The sequence below is a fragment of the Dipodomys merriami genome, unplaced genomic scaffold (genome assembly GCF_024711535.1).
Source record: "Dipodomys merriami isolate MVZ:Mamm:240054 unplaced genomic scaffold, mDipMer1.0.p SCAF_3, whole genome shotgun sequence".
Lineage (NCBI taxonomy): Eukaryota > Metazoa > Chordata > Mammalia > Rodentia > Heteromyidae > Dipodomys > Dipodomys merriami.
The window spans coordinates 49,710,778-49,724,434 of record NW_027204492.1 but is presented as its reverse complement, the minus strand read 5'-3'; positions in this window follow the sequence as shown (position 1 = coordinate 49,724,434).

Genomic DNA, 13,657 nt, shown 5'->3' with positions numbered 1-13,657 from the left:
GATCCCTGGTGTCCTGCTGGTAGTAGCTGGGTAACAACAACTATCTCTCATGTTATACTATCAGTCAGCCTTCTTGGCTTTAATTCTAACTGGTGTTACTACTACACTTCACTGCTATAGCTACCACATTGCCTTTCTGGACCCTTGGCATTCTTTTCTTTTTTTGTGTGGCGGGGGGTGGGGGTGGGGGGGAGGGAGGGTCCGGTCGTGGGACCTGAACTCTGGGCCTGGGCGCTGTCCCTCAGCTCTTCAGCTCAAGGCTAGTGCTTTACCACTTGAGCCACAGCACCACTTCTGACTTTTTCTTTTTGCTTATGTGGTGCTGAGGAATCGAACCCAGGGCCTCATGCACACAAAGCAAACTCTGTACCACTGAGCCACCTTCCCAGCCCCCCTTGGCATTCTTTTGACTGTGATTACTCGCCCCCTATTAATTCTCCGGGTTTTTAGTCCCTATATCCTATGTGTTCAATATTGTGTCAAATTAAACAATATTTCACTTATACTACATTTTAGTGTTTCCTTACTGGGTTTTGATCTTTATGTAATATATAGAAAATGTTTGGCTTAATAACCATTCTGTAAGTTTTAATCTTTTTATTTTCCACTGAAAACATACCTGTTTGTATTTATGAAGTAAAATGAAAAGTGGTTATTCCTAACTGAACATAGAAGATTTTTTTATAGCCTTTAGCAACTAGAGGAGCATCATGAAAATTGTCTTTCTTGTGGCAAAAACTGGCCTTCTTCCAAGAGATACTTCTATGTTTAAAACTGAAAACTAAGGATAGATTTAAGCTTTCAATGTTTTCTTGGCTGAATAAATATATATATATGCATATATATTACATGTGCATATTATGTATATATGTGGATAGATTTAAACTTCCAATATTTTCTTGGCTGAATATGTGTGTATATATATATATATATTACATGTACATATTACATATATAATATTTGCCTAAACACTAAACACACATTTGGTATATTATTCTTCCATGCAATGGTGTCTGAATGGTGTTCATCTCTTATATCTCTGTGATTCTTAAGAACTTTAAAGGAAGGATTGGGCTGAGCCTAAGGGCTAAGGTACCTTCCTGAAATTTGCTTCATTGATCTAATGTGGTGAAACTGTTGCAGCTGAATAATTACATCTTTGTTTACTGTTTCATAATCTCCAGATGCCCCTTCTGTTGAATCTCAAATGAATCCTAAAAATAGATGTGAAAGCAGTAATTCCATAGTTGTGAAAAGCAAAAGCTATGAACCCTGTGGTAATGATAATATTTTTCCTTAATATTGTCAATTTAACTCTTACCAATAAAAATAACGTAACTGTGTTTGGACTCAGCACATATCACCATCACTCTACAGTGTTAGAAAGCAACACATGCACCAGGTGCCGGTGGCTCATGCCTGTAATCCTAGCTACTCAGGAGGCTGATATCTGAGGATAGCAGTTCAAAACCAGCCTGGGCAGAACAGTCCCTGAGACTCTTATCTCCAATTAACAACCAGAAAACCAGAAGTGGCTCTGTGGCTCAAGTGGTAGAGCACTCACCTTAAACTGAAGAGCTGTGGGACAGCACCCAAGCCTGGACTTCAATCCCTACAACCAACAACAGCAACAAAAAAGAAATAAAGCAATACATACAAAGTCAGGTTGTTTCTCCTTAAGGAAAGGAATAAGACATAACCTATTCTTTTGTTGCTGTTTATGCTTAGGTGAAAACCTGGTAAGATACAGTAGAAAGTCAAATGAAATGTGGCCTTGATATTATTTTCCTTCTAAATTGACACTAAAGCCATCAGGCTGTTATTTAATGTACCCTCATAGTAAAATTCACCTATATTTTCCCAGGTTATCACCACTGTCAACTCAATTGCTACATGCCACCCTACTAAAGCTATCATCTGAAAGATTTCTGATAAGTATAATGACAAGCAATTCCTTGTTACAGAACATCATTGGGTAAGTTGATTATCATTGTACTTAGCATAAATAGTTATAAAAATGGTTGTGAAAATAATTATAAAATCTGTGCTTAATCCACAAACAATACCTGGTGATGCTGCGCTGGCAACGGTAGTGGGCAGAAACTAGTAGGAAGGCATACAAAGATGACAGGCAGTATATATAGTTATGGTAAGTAAGTTTCTGATATTGTAGAATTTATCCTGAAATCAAGTGCAAGTGATACGTTCATATACTGGAGTTGTCCCCTTTAGAATGACAAGAGAGTTTACACACTGGAAAATAAACACATCGTAGCTGTTTTATAAAGTGAAATCATCTAATAAAAAAAAGTGAGAAGATTCCCAAACTTCATCTGTATTTCTATTGATCCATTAATTATCTAGGCATGAAGTGAAATAATAATTTCTTAGTTTAAACTAAAAGTTGAACCTGATCCTCAGAAGACACCACATAGAGCTCCCCTATGACCCAGCAATCCCATTTTTGGACATTTATCCAAATGTTTACAAACAAGACCACACTAAAGCTACCAGCACGATAATGTTTATTGCAGCATTATTTACTATAGCTAAGATATGGAACCAACCCAGATGCCCCTCAGTAGATGAATGGATCAAGAAAATGTGGTATATATACACAATGGAATTCTATGCCTCCATCAGAAAGAATGAAATTGCCCCATTTGTTAGGAAATAGAAAGGCTTGGAAATTATATTAAGTGAAGTAAGCCAGGCCCAAAGAAGCATAGGTCCCATGGTTTCCCTTATTTGCAATATCTAGTATAGGTATGAGTCAAGCGGAAAAGGAAAAAGAAAACACTCAATTTGAATCTGGAGGCCCTGAGTTCATTTTTTTTTAATTTTATTTTATTTGAGAACATACTGTACATAGGGGTTACAATTACATTGGCAGGATAATGCATACATTTCTTACCAAGCATTGCAGCCTCCTCCTTTGTTTACCCTTCACCTCCCTTCCCAGCCTCCCCCCTCCCCCCCCACCCAATCATACCCCCCTCCCTCCCCACTCCGACATTGTAAAGCTTGCTTTGACATGACATTTTGTAATTCTCCTTGTTACAACAGGTCCACCTGAATCCTTAAACGACTTGTTTGTCCCCCTCTCCTCCACATGTTATACTGACATCAAATAAAGTGAAAGCGGGGGTTACACTGTGGGGGAGGGACATACAAAGCAACAAAGAAATAATCTTATAAATGCGTTAGAAACACATGCATGAAAGAAACGAAAACATTAAAATACATATTTAAGGGTTCGTTTTCCTAACATCACATTATCTGATCTTTTCCGCTTGACTCATACCTATACTAGATATTGCAAATAAGGGAAACCATGGGACCTATGTTTCTTTGGGCCTGGCTTACTTCACTTAATATAATTTTTTCCAAGCCTTTCCATTTCCTAACAAATGGGGAAATGTCATTCTTTCTGATGGAGGCATAGAATTCCATTGTGTATATATACCACATTTTCTTGATCCATTCATCTACTGAGGGGCTTCTGGGTTGGTTCCATATCTTAGCTATGGTAAATAATGCTGCAATAAACATAGTTGTGCTGGTAGCTTTAGTGTGGTCTTGTTTGTATACATTTGGGTAAATGCCCAAAAGTGCGATTGCTGGATCATAGGGGAGATCTATGTGAAGTCTTTTGAGGAACCTCCATACTGCTTTCCAAAGTGGTTGAACAAGTTTACATTCCCACCAACAATGAAGTAAGGTTCCTTTCTGTCCACATCCCCTCCAGCATCTGTTGTTGTTAGAGTTCTTGATTTTTGCTGTTCTAACTGGAGTGAGGTGATATCTCAATGTTGTTTTGATTTGCATTTCTTTTATGGCTAGGGATGTTGAACATTTCTTCATGTGTCTAATGGCCATCCTTCTTTCTTCTTCAGAGAAGCTTCTCTTTAAGTCTTTCGCCCACTTATTTATTGGGCAGTTGTTTCTTTGAGGATTTGTTGTTGGGTGGTTTAATTTTTTGAGTTCCAAGTATATTTTAGATATGAGACCCTTGTCCGTTGTATGGCTAGTAAAGATCTTCTCCCAATCGGTGGGCTTTCTATTGATCTTGCTAGCTATGTCATTTGCCCTGCAGAAGCTCTGCAACCTTATGCAATCCCATTTGTCCAACCTTTCTTTGATTTGTTGTGTTTCCGGGTCTCTATCCCTGAGTTCATTTTTCAGGTTCCCATTGTCACATGGATGACTATCTGACTCAATATGTATCTGACCAGTTCACAAATTTCTTTAGAAATTCATCTCAGCTAGCTGGAATAACACATATTCAATATACATTCTTCTCCAGATCTGGCCATATTATAGGTACCAGGAATGACCTAAGAGTTGGCTAACAAAAGGTAACTATTCCCAGAATTAATCTCAAACTTTGAATCTCTCAAAATGAAGGTACAGGATACATGCCAAACAAATATTAAGAAATTCACAGCCTGGCACTGGTGGCTCACGCCTGTAATCCTAGCTACTCAGGAGGCTGAGATCTGAGGATCGCGGTTCAAAGCCAGCCCGGGCAGGAGAGACCGTGAGAATCCTATGTCCAATAAACCACCAGAAAACCGGAAGTGGCACTGTAGCTCAAGTGGGAAGAGCTGAGGGACAGCGCCCAGGCCCAGAGTTCAAGCCCCACGACTGACCAAAAAAAAAAAAAAAAAAAAAAGAAATTCACAATGTCTATGTAAATCTGATCATACAATATAACTTTTTTTGAAATGAACTCCAGGAAATGGAAGCAAAGGTTTTTTATTTTTTGTTGTTTTTTGTTTCCTTTTCTTTTTATATCCTATTTGTTCATTTATATGTGTTTAGGAGTATAAGGGGAGGCACAGAAATGAAGGGACAAAAGGTAAACAAATGCAGCAATGGTACTCACTGGGCACTATGTTGAGAAATGAACTACACAACTTGTGGTTGGGGGTGAGATGGAAAAACTGGGAGAGTGCAAGGGAAGAGGTGACATTGTCCAAAATGTATTTGATGTTGGTATAATTTGTGGAGGGGAAGGGAAAAAACAAATCGTTTAACTAGGGATACAGGTGGATCCATTGCAACAATGAGATGTACAAGTCGTTATGTCAAAAAACGAACTTTACAACTTTGGTGGGAAGTGTGGGGAAGGAATGCTGGGGGGAGGGGGGAGTATTGGAAGGGATGGGAAGGGGAAACAAAGAGGAGGCAACAATGCTTGATAAGAAATGTACTTGTTATCTTGCCCATGTAATTGTACCTCCTCTGTATGGTATTCTCACAATAAAAAAAAGGAATGTACTATTTCCATGACCCAGGTAACATTTATAACCAAAATAACAAATTTGAAAACAAGAATTCACAGGTAGCATTGGAAGATCTCCCAGCCAAGTTCCTGGCCATTGGAGAGCAGGACCCTGTGATGTTGGCCATGATTCAATAGCACCAGAGGCACACCAAACACAGGCTAGATAAAGGGGCTGAGGCTTCAAATCAGTTCTAGACTCAAGTACATAGTCATCATACATCTGTCCTTGCATATATATTAACCCTGCCTGTCACATACCATTTTTCAATGTGGTTACCTAAACCCCAGTCTCAAAGGCTTTGGGCATGCCTTAAATGTTAGAGTAACTGTCTACCTAGATCCAGAGCCTGAATTGAAAATCCAATGTAAAAAGGGGGGAAAAAACATAAATCATAGCTTGTCTATTTCAACTCTCTCCACCTACTCTGCCACAAATATGCTGATTGCTCTCATTTTAACTCCATCATTTTTACATAAACCTATGTTGGACAAAACTATTGCTGAGAATTTATACTGTTAGCACAAATATCACCATCTTCCTTGGAAGAATGTATTCTGTACCTTTCCCTCTACCCTAAGTACAGCACTTGCTTTGGTTCCTAACTTTACATCTAACCAAGGATGACCCTGCCATCTCACTTAACACACAGAAGGAACCCAAGGAGGATGTCCAGTATTCCATCACTTGATCTTCACTTCTTTTATTCATCTAGGCCCAGGTCCTCAATCTTTTCTTCACATCTATTGGAACAATTGCTATGTGGTACTAATAGATTAGTGAAGGAGAAAGTTAAACTGGATTTAACGGCTAGTATTTTTTCTCCTTGTTTGACTTTGTGTCAGTTTTCAACAACAGAACCAAAGAAGAATATTCTTGATAAATCTTGTCTGTAAAAGAACACAACAAACTTTGATTTTTATATAACATTAAGGAGGACATAAAACATTCAAAGCAGAACTGATTTGCCATAATTTGTACAATCAATGGAGGAGGCAAAATAACAACAAAAATCTTCAGAAGAGACAAGAAACATAAAAGTGTTGACTTATTCCAAGAATGTTTGCTCCTACCTGCCAGAGTGAGAATTACCTCACATGCCTTAGCTCTAGAAAACATGGAACTTGTCATATTATAAATATTACACCAAACACCTTAATGACCCAAAGAGCTTCCTAATAATGGTATTTTTCTGAATAATCAATTTAGTGGGGCTATAATATTTGCTCATAAAAAAGATTTCCAATTAGTACTATTTCATTTTCCCCTACTTTTTTCCCAATGATGATTGTGTACAAATGGTTCAGTGAATTTACACATTATCATGATGCATTATTTACCTTTTTGTATATAACCCAGTGCAATATCATCTCCAGTGACTTTACAGTGCCTATAATAATGAAGGAAGGGCATTGATGGATCAAAGCTATGTAGCAAGATGTTGGCTAAAAAGAAAGAAAATCAACAAAGCTCAGTAAAGAATCCTTTTAAATATCATGTATAAGGAATTAAACACATTCTTATAATTCACTTATTAGTATTTTTTGGTAAAATAATTCTTTGGTTTAAAATATGTATCTTAAAATGACTTCTAGAATTAACCTTGAACATTTAAAACATTTTCTGTAATTCAATTGTGTGAAGAATTCACATTAAATTTTTAATTAAGTGTAAATAAAACACTTTGCTTGTTCAGGAAGAAGAGTTTTATGCTAAGTGGTTTCCCATCAAACACTTGCTCTTTGAGCAGAATTTGAGCTTTCTGCAGAATTTGATCAGTAGACACAAATCACTTTAAACAGTCCAGTACATTATTAGGCTCATCTGTTCAAAGAAAGTCCTGTCTTCTCAACTGATAGGAATTGTTGGGTTGTTTATTTCATTGAAAAGAGAAAAACAACAAAAATGTTTTCATGTGAAGTATCCTATTCACATCATTTCCCATGGAGGAGTGTCTTCATTATGGAATTTCTCTGTCTCACTGCTATCCAAATTTGTCACTGCCAGGATGTCACCAATGGGAACTCCTAAAATAGTGGATTCAAGAGTTACTGGAGCAGGGCACAGGTGGCTCACACCTGTAATCCTAGCTAATCAGGAGGTTGAGATCTGAGAATCACAGTTCAAAGCCAGCCCCAGAAGGAAAGTTCGTGAGATGCTTATCTCCAATAAACCACTAGAAAACTGGAAGTGGCGCTGTGGCTCAAGCAGAGGAGCGCTCGCCTTGAGATGAATAGCTAAGGGACAGTGCCCAAAAGCCCAGAGTTCAAGCCCTATGACTGACAAAATAAAAAGAGTTACTGGAGCACATATAGGTAGATTATCCCAGGTTGGCCAAGGTGGGACAATTTCTGTCAACCCCTTTTTTCTTTCCACCAAAAAGAATCTTGTGTCTGCAATTCAGGGGTTTGAGGGTAAGGACAAAAATGAAAGCACATTGGGGTTATATCTGGCTCTAGCAGCTGGTACCTCACTTTTTTGCATTTCAGTACTTGTGCTGGAGTTCTCCCAGAGTTAAACCCAAGGGTGTCTTCTTGGAAAACACATGGGCCCAAGGTTGAGGGCCCTCCTTAACTCCCAGAGGGTTTCCCAGGTTTGAGACTAGAAATTTGGTTCACTGAGTTCAACAGCACTTCAGAAATTATAAAAGAATTTAGGAGAAAAAGAACACAAATTTTTATTAATTTTGTCAATCAAATAAGAAATGTTCAGTTATGCAAAAAGTATAGTTCTATTAAATTTGGAGTAAAGATTTTTTAATTGTCAAGGTGATATACAGAGGGGTTTCAGTTACATAAATAAGGTTATGAGTACATTTCTTGTCAACCTTGTTACCTCTTCCCTCAATTTTCTCCTACTTTTTCTCCCCTCAAGCCCTCCCCAAGTTTTACAGACCGTTTCCAACATATTGTCTTCTGTACATCGATGTTCCATTGGTTCCCTCCATGTCCTTTGTCTCACCATCCTGTTATTCCCTTTCCCTTCCCCAATTCAAATAAACATATATAAAATACCAGGGTACCAAAATCAAATACAGCAACAACAGAGGACATACCATAGGGGGAAGAACATACAAAAGAAATAAAAGACCACATAGTACATTAAAAACTACAATAATATGAGCAAATAGCTCAATAGCTATGTACATATGACCATATAAGATGACAATAAGCGAAATGGATTAAAGTTTTTATAGAAGTGCCCAGGCAAATGGATTTTCGGGGGTATGTGGGGAAGCAGCACTTTGGTTGAGATGGTGCTCTTCATCTTGTTCATTACTTGATGTGCCCACCTCCAGAGCAGTATTTTCATTGAGATGGTGATCTCCAACTTGTTCATCATTTGATGTGCTATCATCTGCCTCTAGGGTTGTACTTCTTGCTGTCCTTCGTGTTCTTACCTTCTCATTTCTAGCACGATAAGGAGAGCAGTGTGGTGAACATATCTGGAAATATAAAGATATTCTTAACTTTCTTCAGGAATGGTTATGAAGGGAGCTATCACAAAGAAAAAACAAAGGGCAAATTGTCCTTTTTAAACCTGTTTAGCTGAAAGCATGTTGCTCAGGAAACAATTATTTATTCGGTTGAAAGAACATTTTTTAGCATACTTAGTTATTTGTTCCCAACATATGGTTTTTCCCAAATGCATTTCTCATTCTTTGTCTTAACTAGCAATGTGGAGATATCTTGCAACTTGTCTGCCTATCCTTCCCATGAGGAAATGAGTGGAACCCTTGATTCAGTGGGTCCACTGGTTAAAATCAATCTTAACTAGGGTGTTCTTTTTGGAAGGGCATGGAAGTTAAATGGCTTAACTTGTAATATATTCTTCAGGTACCATAATGTACTTGGGGATATATGCAACTTCATCTCACCAAGGAAGATTGTAGCAACCAACTACCACCCAGAAATTGAGGGAGTGGTGAATGCTGGTGGCTGGAAGGTGGCCATGATGATATTATTAACATGTGGGAATGAAACAACCATGGCAGTCAGAAGAGAGTTCTTTCTCTCCAGAGCAATTTTTTTTTAAATAAATCTCTGCATGGAACTGACTACAGCACAGAGCTTGTGAAGTTTATAACAAAGAGCAGTTATTGGTGAATGTAAGTCGTCTTCCCTAGTCATCATTACATAAGAGAAGTTGTTAAATCTGTGTTTAATACTTAAGTAAGCATAATACATATTTTATTCAATAAAATATCAATTGCTGGAATCAATCCTAGATTTCCAATTTTAAAAATACATTACTTACACTGCTCTTCAGAATTAGTCCTTTCAAAGAAGACATCCTTTGTTTGAAGAAATGCTTTTCACAGAGAATTTCATCTGCATGAACAATCGCTACTTGTCTAAGTTTCTAAAACAAAAACACATGTTCTTTTAGAAACCACTATTTCTAATCTCACTTCACAAATGTGAAAAGCTACATTTCAAAAGTTATAAACATGAAATGTCAAGTGATACTTTTCATTTATTCCAAACATGCATATTCTGAATACTATAGGAAGATCAAAATGCCCACAGTGCAACCCAAAAATATGTGACTACATAAAATTTTGTAATCATAGGAAATACAACACTTTATTCAAATAGTAAAGAACTAACAATGTCAACTGGAACAAATAAAAAGAGAACTAGACACTGGTGTTCTGTAAGCCTACATACATACTTAGGAGGCTGGATTTGAAGATCATGGTTCAAAACCATCACAGGCAGGTAAGACTCATCTCCTATTAACCAGTAATAAGCCAAAAGTAGAGGTGTGGCTCAAGTGGCAAAATGCCTGTAATTAAAGCCCTAGTACTGGCACAAAATAAATTTTAAAAATAATGAGATAATTACATATTAGAGAAATACACCCTTTTAACTTCCAAATATGAGATGGTATTTGGTTGGTGGTGTGGCTTACAAGGGAAAAGCTCCTATCTTCCATTACCAACACTGAAAAACAAACAGCAAACAAAACCCATGATCTATTAGCCTATTTATTATCATGAAGTCAATGTAACATGCATGACTTATCCACAGAAAATAAAATCATTTGGAAAAATAATGATGGGAATACAATATGTGCTTGTTTTTGGTAGTATGGGGATTTGATCTCTGGGTCTTACCTGCTAAACAAGTACTCTGCAACTGTGACCACAAATCCAAAACTTTTGCTTTCAGTAATTTGCAATTCTGAGTCTTCCTATTTTTGTCCCATGAAGCTCAAGAACATGAATGAGAAACCATATCTAGCTTATTTTGTTGATTTGTGGTTGTGGTCTGGTTGACTTTTCCCTGGTTGTTCTCCAAAGTGACCTGATCATCTGTGCTTCCCAATTATTTAGGCATGAGCCTATCATGGGCTGGTCAAAACATAATTTAAATGTTGACTATCTATTCAACAAACACAGATATAGTACACACTCCACACAATTTGAAACTAAATGCTATAGAGGAATACACAGTGAATATGCCACTTTATAGAGGAATACAAAATAAATATGCCATTTTTTCAAATTCTATTGACATAAAATATATCAATAGAAGTAACAAGGAAATATATGAAGATTAATGAATAATTGGTAAAAGAATAATATTTTCTATTGGTGATGTGACTTGAACTCAGGCCCTGAGTGCTATCCCCTGAGCTTTTGTGCGGAAGGCTTGCACTCTAAAATTTTGAGTCAAAGCAACCCTTTTGGTTTTCTGGTGGTTAATTGGAAATAATTTCATAGATTTTTGCTGCTGTGGCTGGCTTGGAAATGTGATCCTCAGATCTCAGCCTCCTGAGAAGTTAGGATTATAAGTGTGAGTCGCCAGCACCCAGCTGAAAGAGTAATATTTTGATGGGCAAAGATACAAAATTGAAAATATTCTTGGGTAGGAATACTAGGAAAGCAAAGAACAGAGAGAAGTGACCTCAGAAAAAGCCTTCAATCTGGAGAGGTAGGAAAAAAATATAGCAAATAGAACTTTGAAAAGGGTGACATTAGGGATGGATGACTTCCATGTAAGAATTTAGGAGAGCTGGGAGCTATGATCCTAGCTAGTCAAGAAGATGACAACTGAAGACCACGGTTTAAAGTCAGCCTGAGTAGGAAAGTCTGAAAGACTCCTATCTTCAATTAACCACCCAAAAAGCGGGAAGTACAGCTGTGACTCAAGTGTTAAACATTATCCTTGAGCATAAAAACTCAAAGACAGTGCCTAAGTCCTGAGTTCAAGCCCCAGGCCAGCACAAAAAATTAAAAAGGAGAAGTCAATGACCATTTTAGAAGAGGGAAGGTCTATATGTAGTAGCATCATACTGAATGTTATTTAAGAAAGGATTAGGGAAGAATAACCTCAGATACCTCAGGCAAGGCATAAGATGGTTCTCAACTGGTACAACCCAGTGTTAAAGACAGTGATGAGAGAGAATCATTGCAGTGGTGAGAATCACAGTCTACTACTAAATGGCTGTTAACTGGCTTGAAAGAATAATAAAATGCAGAAAGAAAGTTCTCACCTTAGTTAACATCATTTAGTACTAATCTTTAGCAGAAATCCTCTCTCAAACCTGCACCTTAATTAGTAAGTGGTTCTCATGGGGAATGAAAACAATACGTCTGCTATGCAGAAGTACCTGAAATAAGTTTTCTCCACACTAATATTTGGTGTGTACTGAGTTCTTAGGTTCTGTAGAATGCTTATTGTTAAACTACCTTGCATTGGAGCATTAACTTTAATGCTAAATAAGTGAACAACAGACCCATGCTGAGGTAAATGTGTTTCTGAAAATATAAAACAGTAGGGAATTCTAAATTCACAATCTATTAGTACTCATATTGCTTATTTACTACATTGTTATGTCCTGTCTTGTAATTACAAGTGCCATAGAAAGCAATTTGTGGTCCATTGCCCACGATATGAAAAAATCCACCATGAAATACCCAGGAAATATATTATTTGCCCAATTTTTGTTTTTCTCTATTAATACACAGAATATAGATGCTTGAACAAACACCTATGACTAAACTATAAAGTATCAATTTCTTTTAGGATATCTGTATCTCCTCAAATAATAGCCAAATACCAATTCCTATTTTTAATCATACCAACCACCAAAAATGAATTCTAAAGTGAAAATGCATTTATGACTATTTCCAACAGAAACAGTGCTGTTAAGAGAAAAATGCTGAAGAATTCTGTTCAAGTAAGCACAATTTGTAAATACAAGTTTGGAAAGACAAGTATTTTCTGTTGGATATTTTACAGTACACATCATAAGAAAATATTTTCACTAAATACAACAGACCTTGAAGTATCGCTCACATAACATTTCAAAGCCTTCCAATCTGCATTTCTGAACACTTAGACATGCTTGAAAAGACTTTTCTTGTTTTTGAAATTGAACCTATAAGGATAAAAAGATTTAGTAACTGGGAAAAGTTAATGCTAAACAATTATAATTCCATACCAAATTCAAACATAATAATTTTAAATGATTATTATAACTATTTTCTTTTTAATAAATTTCGTGGCCAAATATATACAACTTGTATCCTTCCATACCATGCAAAACTACATATTAATATTTTTCTGATTCCTTTAATAGGAACCTATCCTCAGCAAAATTCACATCAGCCTCAGCAATTGAAGACAAAAAAAATCTAAAAATCTATGGGGGTAATGATGAAAGGGGTGACATTGATCAAGATAGTAGGGCAAAAACAAAGGAGGGGGAACAATGCTCAATAGGAAATGTACTCATTACCTTACTTATGTACAGTATCATTACAATAAAAAAATTTAAAGATGATGCATTGTACTTGTACACTGACATGGCAAATTAAAACCCCTTTGTATTACCACTGAAACACAATATTAGGAAAAACTTATCCACAAGTCTGATGCCTATGATAAGATTGGACTTTGTGCTCCTTCAACAATGACTTTGTAATGTCTGAGTAAATAAATCACTAGTCATTGAGTCCCTTACATAGCAACCAACTGCATTTCATCATTCCTAATAACTGTGCAAGATCAACAAAATTAGTAATAACAAATTCTTCTATGAGCAACATGTCAGAAACTGTTCAGAATCACTTAAATATATTTATTAAACAAGATCTTATAAAAAAACAATGCTATGCGTTATTGGCTCTTAGTGTATTATCTTTCTATGAGAAGGAAGCAGAGGCATAGATATAACTAAATATCCCTAGCTTGGATGGCAAACAGTGGGATCTACAATCAAGGCCTTTGTCTACTGTACTATACTATTTATTTTCCTCAACATATAGCCCTTGACTACAGCAGTAGGCCCATTCCCCTTAGTGCTACTGCTCAGTAGTCTCTCAGGATGTGCTCCTTTAAATAGGGCACATCTCAATG